This window comes from Arachis ipaensis, chromosome B10, assembly GCF_059453495.1.
Source record: "Arachis ipaensis isolate K30076 ecotype BB chromosome B10, ASM5945349v1, whole genome shotgun sequence".
NCBI classification, from domain to species: domain Eukaryota; kingdom Viridiplantae; phylum Streptophyta; class Magnoliopsida; order Fabales; family Fabaceae; genus Arachis; species Arachis ipaensis.
The window spans coordinates 42875807-42892656 of NC_142435.1; the positions used below are offsets into that span (position 1 = coordinate 42875807).

Sequence of the window (16850 nt, forward strand, 5' to 3'; positions counted from 1 at the left end):
TTAGTGTCGCCTGACCCTGAGGAGAGGGTTAGTTTTCCTCCCTTGACTCAGGGGGGAACGGCCCTTCTTCTATGCTTATGACTACTTTTTTAGTCAATTAAATATCACCATCCCTTTTACCGCTTTCGAGACCGACCTGTTGTGGTCTTGCAATGTATCCCCTTTCCAACTCCATCCGAACTCATAGGGTTTCATTAAAATTTTTCAACTGTTGTGCCAAGAATTGGGAGTCCGACCTACCCAAACTTTTTTCCTATATCTTTTTGTTTTGACAAAGCCTGGGGTAGCTAAGAAGAAAGCCTCTTGGATTTCTTTCCGAGCTTCTCAAGGGAAGAAAGTGTTTTCCATGTATGATGAGTCTTTTCGCGACTTCAAGAATTATTACTTCAAGGTCCGAGCTGTTGAGGGAGCTCGGCCCTTCTTTTTAGATGAAAATAATGAATCCACCTTACCTTTATCGTGGCAAAAGAATCCAGTAGTATCTAACTACTCTTGGGAGAGCCTAAGCGAGTTAGAACAAGCCTTTGTGGGTGTGTTAGAGGAGAACTGGGGGGGAGCCCCCTCACCTGGATACAAAGAGGTTTCTGGGAGATCCTTTCCTTCTCCGAGCTGAACTGGATAGTGGCCGACTTCTTTTTAGCTTTTCTTTTCTTTTTTTGTTTGCCAATTTATCCCTTTCTTACTTGGTCTTGCTGGCTTCTTTTTCAAAAATGGTGAAGTCTTCGGATTCCATGAAGGCCTTTCGTAGGGCAAAGAAGGCGACAGCTGCAGAGAATCTGTCCACAAAAACTCCTGCTGAAGGATCTTCCCAACTGCTTCCAAAGAAGCCGACCTCGGGTGCTTTTGGGCCGAGGAAGGTCATTCCGACCCCTCAGGTTCAGTCGGTTCCTTCTGACCCAATTCAACTGACTTCCAGTGCTACCTCTTCTCCTACTGCTGGTCCTCCTCCAAAAAAGCAAAAGAATGTTGGTCCTTATAACTTAGATGCCCAGGATTTTGACGCCGTGGGGTTTGTTGATGAACAAATTGCTCCTTATGGCCAACTTCCAATGGATGACGTGTCCATCCTCCGTCACTTGGATTTCATCACCAGCAATAGTGTTCGGATGGCCCATATGGGTACGGCTTTGTTCCGTACGGTCTAGGGTTCTCCGGTCCATGCGACTAAAGCCTTTATGAAGGATGCCAAGTCTGAATTCAATAGAATCAAGGGTTTGAAGGATGAGCTTGACACTAAGGTGGCAAAGTTGGAACTGGATGTGGAGAGGGGGAAGTCCTAGGCTACTACTGCTGAGGCTGCTGCAAACCTGGCTAAGAAAGCGGCAAAAAAGTATAAAGAGAGCTATACTCGCACTTATGGCGAGCTGTTGGAGGCCAGGGAAAGGATTCAGTCTGCCCAGGCTTATTATACCGGGCTTCAGGGTCACCTGGTTGACAGTGTGACTGATGCTTATGAGAACTTGAAGGCCCAAGTCCGGGTTCTTGCCCCTGAACTAGACCTGACTCTCTTTAGTCTGGATAATGTAGTGGAGGACGGAAAGATTGTGCCTGCCCCGGATGATGAAGATGAAGGTCCTCCCTCTGCGTCGCCAGCCAAAGCTACGGACGCCTCGACTTCTTCAACTCCTTCAGCTGAGGTCCATCGTCCCGAGTCTGATCCTGATGTTCGAATTCTGAACCAGGAGGATGGGACTGTGGATGCAACCCCTTTGAAGACCATTCCTCCTCCTTTAGCCCAGGATCCTGATACCGGGGAGACTTTGAACCCCTTATGTTCTCTGTGTATTTGTATAGTCCGACTTGTGAACTTTTTAACTTTAGTTTTTTGTAACTTTTTATATGGTTGGCTCTCTTGACATTTAGTTGCTTCTATGCAACTTTATTTTGGAAAAACAAAACACTTTTAAACTCTGAGGCTGCCCCTTAGGTGGCCTTTTGAGTCTTTAATGTTTTATTTTGATGGATATATTTCTCTGATATGTTGACCATACCTTTGCACCCTTTTGTGGGTTTTTATATAGGATTGGTATTTTTCTGTCTGACCTCTTTTTGGTCATTTCTTATTTTGTCTATTTTCTATTTGGGCGGGGTGATCCTCGGAGCTAACTCATCCGACAACTTTTTAGTGTTATCATAGAACCTTTTTAGTTTGTCTGAACGATTTTGATAGCCTTGTCCGCACGTTTCTGAGCCTTAGGTTGTTTTTCTACCTTTTTTTAGCCTTTTCCTTTCTTTGAGGTTGATGAGCGGATAATTTATACGCTTTTTGGCATTGTTTTTAGTATGTTTTTAGTAGGATCTAGTTACTTTTAGGGATGTTTTCATTAGTTTTTATGTTAAATTCACATTTCTGGACTTTAATATGAGTTTGTGTGTTTTTCTGTAATTTCAGGTATTTTCTGGCTGAAATTGAGGGACTTGAGCAGAAATCAGATTCAGAGGTTGAAAAAGGACTGCTGATGCTGTTGGATTCTGACCTCCCTGCACTCAAAGTGGATTTTCTGGAGCTACAGAACTCGAAATGGCGCGCTTCCAATTGCGTTGGAAAGTAGACATCCAGGGCTTTCCAGCAATATATAATAGTCCATACTTTGGCCAAGAATTGACGACGTAAACTGGCGTTCAACGCCAGCCTTCTGCCCAAATCTGGCGTCCAGCGCCAGAAAAGGATCCAAAACCAGAGTTGAACGCCCAAACTGGCACAGAAACTGGCGTTCAACTCCACAAATGGCCTCTGCACGTGCTACACTTAAGCTCAGCCCAAACACACACCAAGTGGGCCCCGGAAGTGGATTTATGCATCAATTACTTACTCATGTAAACCCTAGTGACTAGTTTATTATAAATAGGACCTTTTACTATTGTATTAGGCATCTTTTGATCATCTTAGGATCTTAGGATCATCTTTGAACGCATTGTTCTTAGATCAAGGGGGCTGGCTATCTCGGCCATGCCTGGACCTTCACTTATGTATTTTCAACGGTAGAGTTTCTACACTCCATAGATTAAGGTGTGGAGCTCTGCTGTTCCTCAAAGATTAATGCAAAGTACTACTGTTTTCTATTCAATTCTTCTTATTTCGCCTCTAAGATATCCATTCGCACCCAAGAACGTGATGAAGGTGATGATTATGTGTGACGCTCATCATCCTTCTCCCTTATGAACGCGTGCCTGACAAACACTTCTGTTCGACATGAATTAAGCTAGAATGAGTATCTCTTAGATCTCCTAACTGGAATCTTCGTGGCGTAAGCTAGAATGATGGCGGCATTCAAGAGAATCCGGAAGGTCTAAACCTTGTCTGTGGTATTCTGAGTAGGATTCAATGATTGAATGACTGTGACGAGCTTCAAACTCGCGATTGTTGGGCGTTAGTGACAGACGCAAAAGGAGGGTGAATCCTATTCCAGCATGATCGAGAACCGACAGATGAATAGCCGTGCCGTGACAAGGTGCGTGAGCATATGATTCACTGAGAGGAGGGGATGTAGCCACTGACAACGGTGATGCCCTTGCATACAGCCAGCCATGGAAAGGAGTAAGACTGATTGGAGGAAGATAGCAGGAAAGCAGAGGTTCAGAGGAACGAAAAGTATCTCCATTCGCTTATCTGAAATCCCTGCCAATGAATCTACATAAGTATCTCTATCCCTTTTTTTTGTTTATTTTAATCTAATAAAGTATCATGTTTAAATCCGCCTGACTGAGATTTGCAAGGTGACCATAGCTTGCTTCATACCAACAATCTCCGTGGGATTCGACCCTTACTCACGTAAGGTATTACTTGGACGACCCAGTGCACTTGCTGGTTAGTTGTATCGAAGTTGTGACAATTATGAATTAAGATCAAAGCACCAAGCTTTGGAGCCATTACTCGGATTTGTTTGAGCCTGGACATCACAATTTCGTGCACCAAGTTTTTGGCGCCGTTGCTGGGGATTGTTTGAGTTTGGACAACTGACGGCTCATCTTGTTGCTCAGATTAGGTAATTTTCTTTTTGTTTTGTTTTCAAAAAAAAAAATCTTTCAAAAATACTTCTAAAAACTTCTCATCTGTTTTCGAAAAAAATAAAAAGGTTTTCAAAAATTTATTCAAAATTTTTAAGAATGAATTCTAGTGTTTCATGAAGCATGTGAAGCCTGGCTGGCTGTAAAGCCATGTCTAAATTCTTTTGGACTGAGGCTTGCAATTTGTTATCAAGAGCAAGCTAGTTGGAGCTAATCCACCTGCTACTGTTCCTGATCTACCTGCTGAAGCTTGGCTGGCCATTGGCCATGTCTAGTGTTTTGGACTGGAGCTTTCTTTGAAAGCTTGGCTGGCTAGTGAGCCATGTCTAATTCCTGGACTGAAGCTTTAGACTAAGAATACAAGATTCCTGGAATTCATATTAAAAATTTTGGAATCCTTATTTTCTTTTTCATATAATTTTTCGAAAAATATAAAATAAAAATCCAAAAAAATTAGAAAATCATAAAAATCAAAAATATTTTTTGTTTCTTGTTTGAGTCTTGAGTCACATTATAAGTTTGGTGTCACTTGCATATGCATCTAGCATTTTTCGAAAATATCATGCATTCATAGTGTTCTTCATGATCTTCAAGTTGTTCTTGGTAAGTCTTCTTGTTTGATCTTGATGATTTTTTGTTTTGTGTCTTTTCATGTTTATCATATGCATTCTTGAATTCTTAGTGTCTAAGCATTAAAGAATTCTAAGTTTGGTGTCTTGCATGTTTTCTTTGCATTAAAAATTTTTCAAAAATATGTTCTTGATGTTCATCATGACATTCAAAGTGTTCTTGGTGTTCATCTTGACATTCATAGCATTCTTGCATGCATTCATTGTTTTGATCTAAAAATTTCATGCATTGCATATTTTTCATGTTTTTCATAAAAATTTCAAAAAATCAAAAAAAATATCTTTCCCTTTTTCTCTCATCAAATTCGAAAATTTGGATTGACTTTTTCAAAAATTTTTAAAATCAAGTTGTTTCTTATGAGTCAAATCAAATTTTCAATTTGAAAATCTTATCTTTTTCAAAATCTTTTTCAAAAATCAAATCTTTTTCAAAATTCTTAGTTATTTTCGAAAATTCCAAAAATATTTTTCAAAAATCTTCTTCTTATTTTTACACCAAATTTTCGAAAATAACATAAACAATTAATGTTTTGATTCAAAAATTTGAAGTTTGTTACTTGCTTGTTAAGAAAGATTCAAACTTTAAGTTCTAGAATCATATCTTGTGATTTCTTATGAATCAAGTCATTAATTAAGATTTTAAAAATCAAATCTTTTTCAAAACTAACTTCAATCATATCTTTTCAAAAATATCTTCTTATCTTATCTTTTTCAAAAATATCTTTTCAAAATATCTTTCCTAACCTCCTAACTACTTATCTTTTCAAAATTGGTTTTCAAAATTTGTTTCAACTAACTAACAAACTTTTTGTTTGTTTCTTAACTTTTTCAAAACCACCTAACTAACTCTCTCCCTCTCATTTTCGAAAATATCTCTCCCCTTTTTCAAAATTTCTTTTTAATTTATTAATTATTTTAATTTTTAAAACTTAATTTTCGAAAAATACTAACAATTTTCAAAAACCATTTTCAAAAATCACTAACTCCTTTTCCAAAATATTTTCGAAAATTCTCTCTCTCCCATCTTATTCTATTTATTCATTCATATCCTAACATCTCATCTCACATCTCTAGCCTCCTCACAGTTGTGTTTCTTCCATTATATCACATTCTTTGTCTCCCCCTTCTCTTTCACTCACAAAGGGATCCCTATACTGTGGTATAAAGGATCTCTATTATTATTATTATTTTTCTATGCCTTCTTCTTTGTCATATGAGCAGGAGCAAGGATAAGAACATTCTTGTGGAAGCAGATCCAGAACCTGAAAGGACTCTGAAGAGAAAATTAAGAGAAGCTAAAATACAACAATCCAGAGATAACCTTTCAGAAATTTTCGAACAGGCAGAGGATATGGCAGCCGAAAATAATAATAATGCAAGGAGGATGCTTGGTGACTTTACTGCACCTAATTCCAATTTACATGGAAGAAGCATCTCCATTCCTGCCATTGGAGCAAACAACTTTGAGCTGAAACCTCAATTAGTTTCTCTGATGCAGCAGAACTGCAAGTTTCATGGACTTCCATCTGAAGATCCTTTTCAGTTCTTAACTGAATTCTTGCAGATATGTGATACTGTTAAGACTAATGGAGTAGATCCTGAAGTCTACAGGCTCATGCTTTTCCCTTTTGCTGTAAGAGACAGAGCTAGATTATGGTTGGATTCTCAACCTAAAGACAGCCTGAACTCTTGGGATAAGCTGGTCACGGCTTTCTTAGCCAAGTACTTTTCTCCTCAAAAGCTGAGCAAGCTTAGAGCTGATGTTCAAACCTTCAGACAGAAAGAAGGTGAATCTCTCTATGAAGCTTGGGAAAGATACAAACAGTTGACCAAAAAGTGTCCTTCTGACATGCTTTCAGAATGGACCATCCTGGATATATTCTATGATGGTTTATCTGAGCTATCAAAGATGTCACTGGACACTTCTGCAGGTGGATCCATTCACCTAAAGAAAATGCCTGCAGAAGCTCAAGAACTCATTGACATGGTTGCTAATAACCAGTTCATGTACACTTCTGAAAGGAATCCTGTAATCAATGGGACGCCTATAAAGAAGGGAGTTCTTGAGGTTGATACTCTGAATGCCATATTGGCTCAGAACAAAATATTGACTCAGCAAGTCAATATGATTTCTCAGAGTCTGCATGGAATGCAAGCTGCATCCAACAGTACTCAAGAGGCATCTTCTGAAGAAGAAGCCTATGATCCTGAGAACCCTGCAATAGCAGAGGTAAATTATTTAGGTGAACCTTATGGAAACACCTATAACTCAACATGGAGAAATCATCCAAATTTCTCATGGAAGGATCAGAAGCCTCAACAAGGCTTTAACAATGGTGGAAGAAACAGGTTTAGCAATAGCAAACCTTTTCCATCATCAACTCAGCAACAGACAGAGAACTCTGGACAAAACGCTTCTAATTTAGCAAATCTAGTCTCTGATCTATCTAAGGCCACTGTAAGTTTCATGAATGAAACAAGGTCTTCCATTAGAAATTTGGAAGCACAAGTGGGCCAGCTGAGTAAAAGGATCACTGAAATCCCTCCTAGTACTCTCCCAAGCAATACAGAAGAGAACCCAAAAGGAGAGTGCAAGGCCATTGACATAAGCGCCATGGCCGAACCTGTGAGGAGAGGAGAGGACGTGAATCCCAAGGAGGAAGACCTCCTGGGACGTCCAGTGATCAATAAGGAGCTTCCCTCTGGGGAACCAAAGGACTCTGAGGCTCATCTAGAGACCATAGAGCTTCCATTGAACCTCCTTATGCCCTTCATGAGCTCTGATGAATATTCCTCTTCTAAAGAGAACGAGGATGTTACTGAAGAGCAAACTGCCAAGTTTCTTGGTGCAATCATGAAGCTGAATGCCAAATTGTTTGGCATTGATGCTTGGGAAGTTGAACCTCCCTTGTTCATCAATGAACTAAGTGATCTGGATCAACTGACATTGCCTCAGAAGAGACAGGATCCTGGAAAGTTCATAATCCCTTGTACCATAGGCACCATGATCTTTAAGGCTCTGTGTGACCTTGGTTCAGGAATAAACCTCATGCCCCTCTCTGTAATAGAGAAACTGGGAATCTATGGGGTGCAAGCTGCTAAAATCTCACTAGAGATGGCAGACAGCTCAAGAAGACAGGCTTATGGACAAGTAGAAGATGTATTAGTAAAGGTTGAGGGCCTTTACATACCTACTGATTTCATAGTCCTGGATACTGGAAAGGAAGAGGATGAATCCATCATCCTAGGAAGACCTTTCCTGGCCACAGCAAGAGCTGTGATTGATGTTGACAGAGGTGAAATAGTCCTTCAATGGAATGAGAACTCCCTTGTATTCAAAACTCAAGGATCTCCCTCTGCAACCATGGAGAGGAAGCTTGAAAAGCTTCTCTCAAAGCAGAGTCAACCAGAGCCCCCACAGTCAAACTCTAAGTTTGGTGTTGGGAAGCCACAACCAAACTCTAAGTTTGGTGTTGAACTCCCATATCCAAACTCTAAGTTTGGTGTTGGAGAGTTTCAACAAAACTCTGCACATCTGTGAGGCTCCATGAGAGCCCACTGTCAAGCTATTGACATTAAAGAAGCGCTTGTTGGGAGGCAACCCAATGTTTATCTAACTCTTATTTTTATTGTTTTTCATGTTTTCTTAGGTTCATGATCATGTGGAGTCACAAAATAAATAGAAAAATTGAAAACGGAATCAAAAACAGCAGAAGAAAAATCACACCCTGGAGGAGCATCTGTCTGGCGTTCAGCGCTAGAACAGAGCATGGTTCTGGCGCTGAACGCCCAAAATGGGCAGTTTCTGGGCGCTGAACGCCAGAACAGGCATGGCTCTGGCGTTCAACGCCAGAAATGGCACACATATAGGCGTTGAACGCCCAAAATGGCCACCAACCTGGTGTTGAACGCCCAGAGTTGGGTACAAAGGCATTTTTACATGCCTAATGGGTGCAGGGATGTAAATCCTTGAACACCTCAGGATCTGTGGACCCCACAGGATCCACTCAGGATCTGTGGACCCCACAGGATCCCCACCTACCTCCACTCATTTCTTCTCACCACTCTCTTTCACACAACCCCATAAACACTCTTCCCTAAAAACCCCTCACCAATCACATCAATCTCTCTTCCCCACTAAACCTTCACCACTCACATCCACCCACTCTTCCCAATAAACCTACCTCATAAACTCCACCTACCTTCAAAATTCAAAACCAATTTCCCACCCAAACCCACCCATATGGCCGAAACCTCCCCCCCTTCCCTTCCCTATATAAAGCCCCCCATTCTTCATAAAATTCACACAACACAACCCCTCTATACCCTTCTTGGCCGAACCACATCACCCTCTCCCTCTCCTCCATTTCTTCTTCTTCTTCATCTATCCTTTTGTTTATTGCTCGAGGGCGAGCAATATTCTAAGTTTGGTGTGGTAAAAGCATAGCTTTTTTGTTTTTCCATTACCATTGATGGCATCTAAGACCGGAGAACCCTCTAGAAGAGGGAAAGGGAAGACAAAAGCTTCCACATCCGAGTCATGGGAGATGGAAAGATTCATCTCCAAAGCCCATCAAGACCACTTCTATGATGTTGTGGCCAAGAAAAAGGTGATCCCGGAGGTCCCTTTTAAACTCAAAAGAAATGAGTATTCGGAGATCCGACATGTAATTCAAAGAAGAGGTTGGGAAGTTCTAACAAATCCCATCCAACAAGTCGGCATCTTAATGGTTCAAGAGTTCTATGCCAATGCATGGATCACCAAGAACCATGATCAAAGTAAGAACCCGGATCCAAAGAACTATGTTACAATGGTTCGGGGGAAATACTTAGATTTTAGTCCGGAGAATGTGAGGTTGGCGTTCAACTTGCCATACATGGAAGAGAACGCACGCCCCTACACAAGGAGAGTCAACTTTGATCAAAGGTTGGACCAAGTCCTTATGGACATATGTGTAGAAGGAGCTCAATGGAAGATTGACTCCAAAGGCAAGCCGGTTCAACTAAGAAGATTGGACCTCAAGCTTATAGCTAGAGGATGGTTGGAGTTTATTCAATGCTCAATCATTCCCACTAGCAACTGGTCTGAAGTTACTATAGACCGGGCCATCATGATCCATAGCATCATGATTGGAGAAGAGGTGGAAGTTCATGAGATCATACCTCAAGAACTCTACAAGGTGGCTGACAAGTCCTCCACCATGGCAAGGTTAGCCTTTCCTCACCTCATTTGCCACCTATGCAATTCAGCTGGGATTGACATAGAGGGAGATATCCTCATTAAAGAGGACAAGCCCATCACTAAGAAAAAGATGGAGCAAGCAAGAGAGCCCAGTCATGGAGCTCAAGAGGTGCAAGAAGCTCATCACCATGAGATTCCGGAAATGCCTCAAATGCACTTTCCTCCACAAAACTATTGGGAGCACATCAACACCTCCCTAGAAGAATTGAGTTCCAATATGGGACAACTAAGGGTGGAACATCAAGAGCACTCCATCATGCTTCATGAAATAAGAGAAGATCAAAAAGCAATGAGGGAGGAGCAACAAAGACAAGGAAGAGACATAGAAGAGCTCAAGGACATCATTGGTTCCTCAAGAAGGAAATGCCACCATCACTAAGGTGGATTCATTCCTTGTTCTTCTTTCTTCTGTTTTTCATTTTCTATGTTATGTGCTTATCTATGTTTGTGTCTTCACTACATGATCATTAGTAGTTAGTAACTTTGTCTTAAAGATATGAATGTCCTATGAATCCATCACCTCTCTTAAATAAAAACTGTTTTAATTCAAAAGAACAAGAAGTACATGAGTTTCGAATTTATCCTTGAACTTAGCTTAATTATATTGATGTGGTGACAATGCTTCTTGTTTTCTGAATGTATGCTTGAACAGTGCATATGTCTTTTAAAGTTGTTGTTTAAGAATGTTAAATATGTTGGCTCTTGAAAGAATGATGACTAGGAGACATGTTATTTGATAATCTGAAAAATCATAAAAATGATTCTTGAAGCAAGAAAAAGCAGCAAAAAAAAAAACAAAGCTTGCAGAAAAAAAATAGAAAGAAAAAGAAAAAGCAAGCAGAAAAAGCCAATAACCCTTAAAACCAAAAGGCAAGGGCAAATAAAAAGGATCCCAAGGCTTTGAGCATCAGTGGATAGGAGGGCCTAAAGGAATAAAATCCTGGTCTAAGCGGCTAAACCAAGCTGTCCCTAACCATGTGCTTGTGGCGTGTAGGTGTCAAGTGAAAACTTGAGACTGAGCGGTTAAAGTCAAGGTCCAAAGCAAAAAAAGAGTGTGCTTAAGAACCCTGGACACCTCTAATTGGGGACTTTAGCAAAGCTGAGTCACAATCTGAAAAGGTTCACCCAATTATGTGTCTGTGGCATTTATGTATCCGGTGGTAATACTGGAAAACAAAGTGCTTAGGGCCACGGCCAAGACTCATAAAGAAGCTGTGTTCAAGAATCATCATACTGAACTAGGAGAGTCAATAACACTATTCGAAATCTGAAGTTCCTATAGAAGCCAATCATTCTGAACTTCAATGGATAAAGTGAGATGCCAAAACTATTCAAGAGGCAAAAAGCTATAAGTCCCGCTCATGTGATTGAAGCTATGTTTCATTGATAGTTTGGAATTTATAGTATATTCTCTTCTTTTTATCCTATTTGATTTTCAGTTGCTTGGGGACAAGCAACAATTTAAGTTTGGTGTTGTGATGAGCGGATAATTTATACGCTTTTTGGCATTGTTTTTAGTATGTTTTTAGTAGGATCTAGTTACTTTTAGGGATGTTTTCATTAGTTTTTATGTTAAATTCACATTTCTGGACTTTACTATGAGTTTGTGTGTTTTTCTGTAATTTCAGGTATTTTCTGGCTGAAATTGAGGGACTTGAGCAGAAATCAGATTCAGAGGTTGAAAAAGGACTGCTGATGCTGTTGGATTCTGACCTCCCTGCACTCAAAGTGGATTTTCTGGAGCTACAGAACTCGAAATGGCACGCTTCCAATTGCGTTGGAAAGTAGACATCCAAGGATTTCCAGCAATATATAATAGTCCATACTTTGGCCAAGAATTGATGACGTAAACTGGTGTTCAACGCCAGCCTTCTGCCCAAATCTGGCGTCCAGCGCCAGAAAAGGATCCAAAACCAGAGTTGAACGCCCAAACTGGCACAGAAACTGGCGTTCAACTCCACAAATGGCCTCTGCACGTGCTACACTTAAGCTCAGCCCAAACACACACCAAGTGGGCCCCGGAAGTGGATTTATGCATCAATTACTTACTCATGTAAACCCTAGTGACTAGTTTATTATAAATAGGACCTTTTACTATTGTATTAGGCATCTTTTGATCATCTTAGGATCTTAGGATCATCTTTGAACGCATTGTTCTTAGATCAAGGGGGCTGGCTATCTCGGCCATGCCTGGACCTTCACTTATGTATTTTCAACGGTAGAGTTTCTACACTCCATAGATTAAGGTGTGGAGCTCTGCTGTTCCTCAAAGATTAATGCAAAGTACTACTGTTTTCTATTCAATTCTTCTTATTTCGCCTCTAAGATATCCATTCGTACCCAAGAACGTGATGAAGGTGATGATTATGTGTGACGCTCATCATCCTTCTCCCTTATGAACGCGTGCCTGACAAACACTTCTGTTCGACATGAATTAAGCTAGAATGAGTATCTCTTAGATCTCCTAACTGGAATCTTCGTGGCGTAAGCTAGAATGATGGCGGCATTCAAGAGAATCCGGAAGGTCTAAACCTTGTCTGTGGTATTCTGAGTAGGATTCAATGATTGAATGACTGTGACGAGCTTCAAACTCGCGATTGTTGGGCGTTAGTGACAGACGCAAAAGGAGGGTGAATCCTATTCCAGCATGATCGAGAACCGACAGATGAATAGCCGTGCCGTGACAGGGTGCGTGAGCATATGATTCACTGAGAGGAGGGGATGTAGCCACTGACAACGGTGATGCCCTTGCATACAGCCAGCCATGGAAAGGAGTAAGACTGATTGGAGGAAGATAGCAGGAAAGCAGAGGTTCAGAGGAACGAAAAGTATCTCCATTCGCTTATCTGAAATCCCTGCCAATGAATCTACATAAGTATCTCTATCCCTTTTTTTTGTTTATTTTAATTTAATAAAGTATCATGTTTAAATCCGCCTGACTGAGATTTGCAAGGTGACCATAGCTTGCTTCATACCAACAATCTCCGTGGGATTCGACCCTTACTCACGTAAGGTATTACTTGGACGACCCAGTGCACTTGCTGGTTAGTTGTATCGAAGTTGTGACAATTATGAATTAAGATCAAAGCACCAAGCTTTGGAGCCATTACCAGGATTTGTTTGAGCCTGGACATCACAATTTCGTGCACCAGAGGTCGTTCCTGGGCTTCTTTGATTCCGCGATCTCTTTGTCTGAGCTTTTCAGTCACATTTCAACAACTTTTTAGGTAGTGTTCCAAGGGAAACCTTTTCTTTATAGTTTAGTTGGACGACTTTTTAGCCCTTCCTTTGGTTTTGTGCGTTTGCTTTTTAAGTAGTGTCTTTTTTCATGACTTCGTACCTGTCAGCAAAGCATTTCTGGCCTTTCTTTGGCCTTTGCAAGATGCCTTCGTCCCTTTTTAGTGATCCTTTCATTGGTCCGACTTCTTTGTCGGGCCTTCTTAAGTTATTTTTAGTAATCCATTTTTAGTCAGACCTCGTCAGGCCGCTTTCTATGGATTACTTTTTATAACTTCTTGCATTAATCTATCTCGTCCGCTTTCACCTTGCCGACTTCTTTATAATCGGTCGATGAATTTGGTTTTTCACCTTACTGACTTCTTAATAATCGGTCGATGAATTTGGTTTTCACCTTGCCGACTTCTTTATAATCGGTCGATGAATTTTTGCATTTTTGTGAGATTAGATTAATGCGTCTTGGTAGAAAACTTTTTAGGAAATCTGAAAAACTTTATTCAAATAGGAATATAAACAGGAATATATACATATGAGTGCTTACCCTTCTAAGTCGGGCAATTTTGTAGATCTTGGCTTGGCGCCTCATTAAAAAACCTTTTCAGGAAAAAGAGTCACCTTAACCTAAGATCCTTTTTTATTATTTTCTAACTATAGTACCTTCTTAGGTTACAGGCATGCCATGACCTTGGTAGCTCTCGTCCTTCGAGGTCAGACACCTTGTAGTAACCTTTCCCTAGTACTTCGACAACTCGGTAGGGTCCTTTCCAGTTAGCTGCTAGCTTTCCTTCTCCTGATCGACCTGCTCTGATGTCATTTCGGATTAAGATGAGATCATTGGTGGTGAAGCTTCGTTGGACTACCTTCTGGTTATACTTTAGAGCTATTCGACGCTTTAATGCTTCCTCCCTAATCCGAGCTCTTTCTCGAACTTCTGGAAGTAGGTCGAGCTCCTCTTTTTGAATTTATGAGTTGGCCTCTTCATTGTAGAAGATCATTCTAGGAGATTTTTCTTCTATTTCCAATGGGATCATTGTCTCCATCCCGTAAGTGAGTCGAAAGGGTGATTCTCCTGTGGTGGAATGTGTAGTTGTCCGATATGCCCATAGGACTTGTGGGAGCTCTTCAGCCCAAGCTCCCTTCGCGTCCCGTAGTCTCCTTTTTAACCCAGCCAGTATGACTTTATTGGCAGCTTCTGCCTGTCCGTTGGCTTGTGGGTGTTCTATAGATGTAAATTGGTGCTTTATTTTCAAGTCAGCTACCAAATTTCTAAAACCTATGTCCGTGAGCTGAGTGCCATTATCTGTGGTGATGGAGTAAGGGACCCCAAACCTTGTGATAATGTTCCTATATAGAAATTTCTGACTTCTTTGGGTGGTAGCATTAGCTAAGGGCTCTGCCTCAATCCACTTTGTGAAATAGTCTATTCCCACAATGAGAAATTTGACTTGTCCTGACCCCTGGGGGAAGGGTCCAAGGAGGTCGAGCCCCTATTTTGCGAATGGCCAGGGTGACGTAACACTAATGAGCTCCTCTGGTGGAGTGATATGGAAGTTAGCATGCTTCTGGCATGGTGGGCATGTTTTGATGAACTCTGTTACTTCTTTTTCCAAGGTTGGCCAGAAGAAACCGGCTCGGAGTACCATTTTAGAAAGGGCTCGTGCCCCCAGGTGGTTGCCACACATGCCACCATGTACTTCCTCCAAGACTTCCCTTGTATTGGAGGTCGGCAAATATTTTAGGAGGGGTGTTGAGATCCCTCTCCTATATAAGATGTCGCCCACTATGGTGTAGTACTGTGCCTCTCGTATTAGCCTTTTTGCCTCCTTCTTATCTGTGGAAAGTATCTCTGATTTGAGGTAGTTGATTATGGGAGCCATCCATCCTTGATCCCGACCTGATATGGTTAGGACCTTTTCTTCTCCCGAGATCGATGGACTTGGCAATGTTTCATGGATGAGGCTTCTGTTATTGCCCCCTGGTTTGGTGCTGACTAGTTTTGAGAGTGCATCATCTCGAGCGTTCTGTTCTCGAGGTATATGTTGGACCTCATATTCCCCGAATTGTCCGAGCTGGTCTCTGGTCTTATCCATATATTTTTTCATGGTGGGGTCCTTAGCTTGGTAGCTTCCTTCTATTTGTGAGGTAACTACATGTGAATCGCTGAAGATGACAAGCTTTTGAACTCCTACCTCCCTAGCCAGCCTCAAACCAGCTAGTAGTGCCTCATACTCAGCTTGATTATTTGAAGCAGGGAATTCGAACTTTAGTGAGAGCTTGATTTGGGTTCCCTGATCAATTTCTATAATTACACCTGTGCCACTCCCGGTTTTGTTTGAAGAGCCGTCCACGTAGATATTCTATTTTGTGGGGGTTCCCGGGGTGTCAGTGTATTCTACAATGAAGTCGGCCAGGTACTATGATTTGATGGCTATCCGAGCTTCACATCGAAGACCGAATTCGGATAATTCGATTGCCCACGTTATGATTCTTCCTGCTAAATCTATTTTTTGTAGGATGCCTTTTATGGGCTGGTTGGTCTGAACCTTGATAGTGTGAGCTTGGAAGTATGGGCAGAGTCGCCGAGAAGTGAGTATGAGGGCGTAGGCGAACTTTTCTATCTTTTGATAGTTTAGTTCGGCCCCTTGGAGAGCCTTGCTGATAAAGTAGATGGGTTGTTGCCCATTTTCGTCTTCTCTGACTAGTGCTGAGGCTATTGCCCAACTTCCCACTGCGAGGTATAATATGAGTACTTCTCCTTCCCGTGGTCGGGTAAGAATGGGTAGTTGCCCCAAGAATTTTTTGAAATCTTGGAACGCTTGCTCGCATTCTACTGTCCATTCAAACCTCTTTTCCTTCCTTAATGTTGCGTAAAAGGAGAGGGATCTTATGGCTGATCCGGCCAGAAATTTGGACAGAGCTGCCAGTCTGCCGTTGAGCTATTGTACCTCTTTGACACAAGTTGGACTTTTCATGTTGAGTATAGCCTGACATTTATCTGGATTTGCCTCGATTCCTCTTTGGGTGAGCATGAAGCCTAAGAATTTGCCAGCCTCTACCGCGAAGGTGCACTTTGCGGGATTAAATCGCATACCATGCTTTCTGATGGTGTCGAACACTTTGGTGAGGTCGGATGATGAGCATATAATTTATACACTTTTTAGCATTGTTTTTAGGTAGTTTTTAGTATGTTTTAGTTACTTTTTATTATATTTTTATTAGTTTTTATGTAAAAATCACATTTCTAGACTTTACTATGAGTTTGTGTGTTTTTCTATAATTTTAAGTATTTTCTGGCTGAAATTGAGGGACCTGAGCAAAAATCTTATTCAGAGGCTGAGAAAGGACTGCAGATGCTGCTAGATTCTGACCTCCCTGCACTCAAACGCGTTTTTCTGGAGCTACAGAAGTCCAATTAGCGCGTTCTTAATTGGGCTGGAAAGCTAACATCTTGGGTTTTCTAGCAATGTTTAATAGTTTATACTTTGCCCGAGATTTGATGGCCCAAACTGGCGTTCAACGCCAGCCAGAGACCCTTTTTTGGCATAAAACGTCGAAACTGGCACCAGAACTGGAGTTAAACGCCCAAACTGGCATCCAAGCTGGTGTTTAACTCTAGAAAAGGCCTATGCACATGTAAAGCTCAATGCTCAGACCAAGCAGACACCAAGTGGGCCCCGAAAGTGGATTTCTGCACTATCTGCACTTAGTTACTTATTTTCTGTAATCCTTAGTAA

General features: G+C 41.2%; 1 non-coding gene across 1 annotated transcript; it reads right to left on the reverse strand.

Annotated features, from left to right (window-relative positions):
• Positions 1-6384: 6384 nt before the first annotated feature.
• Positions 6385-6492, reverse strand: LOC148579842 (small nucleolar RNA R71). The gene has a single exon (XR_015898877.1). It is a non-coding gene; the product is annotated as a small nucleolar RNA R71 (small nucleolar RNA).
• Positions 6493-16850: the final 10358 nt, after the last annotated feature.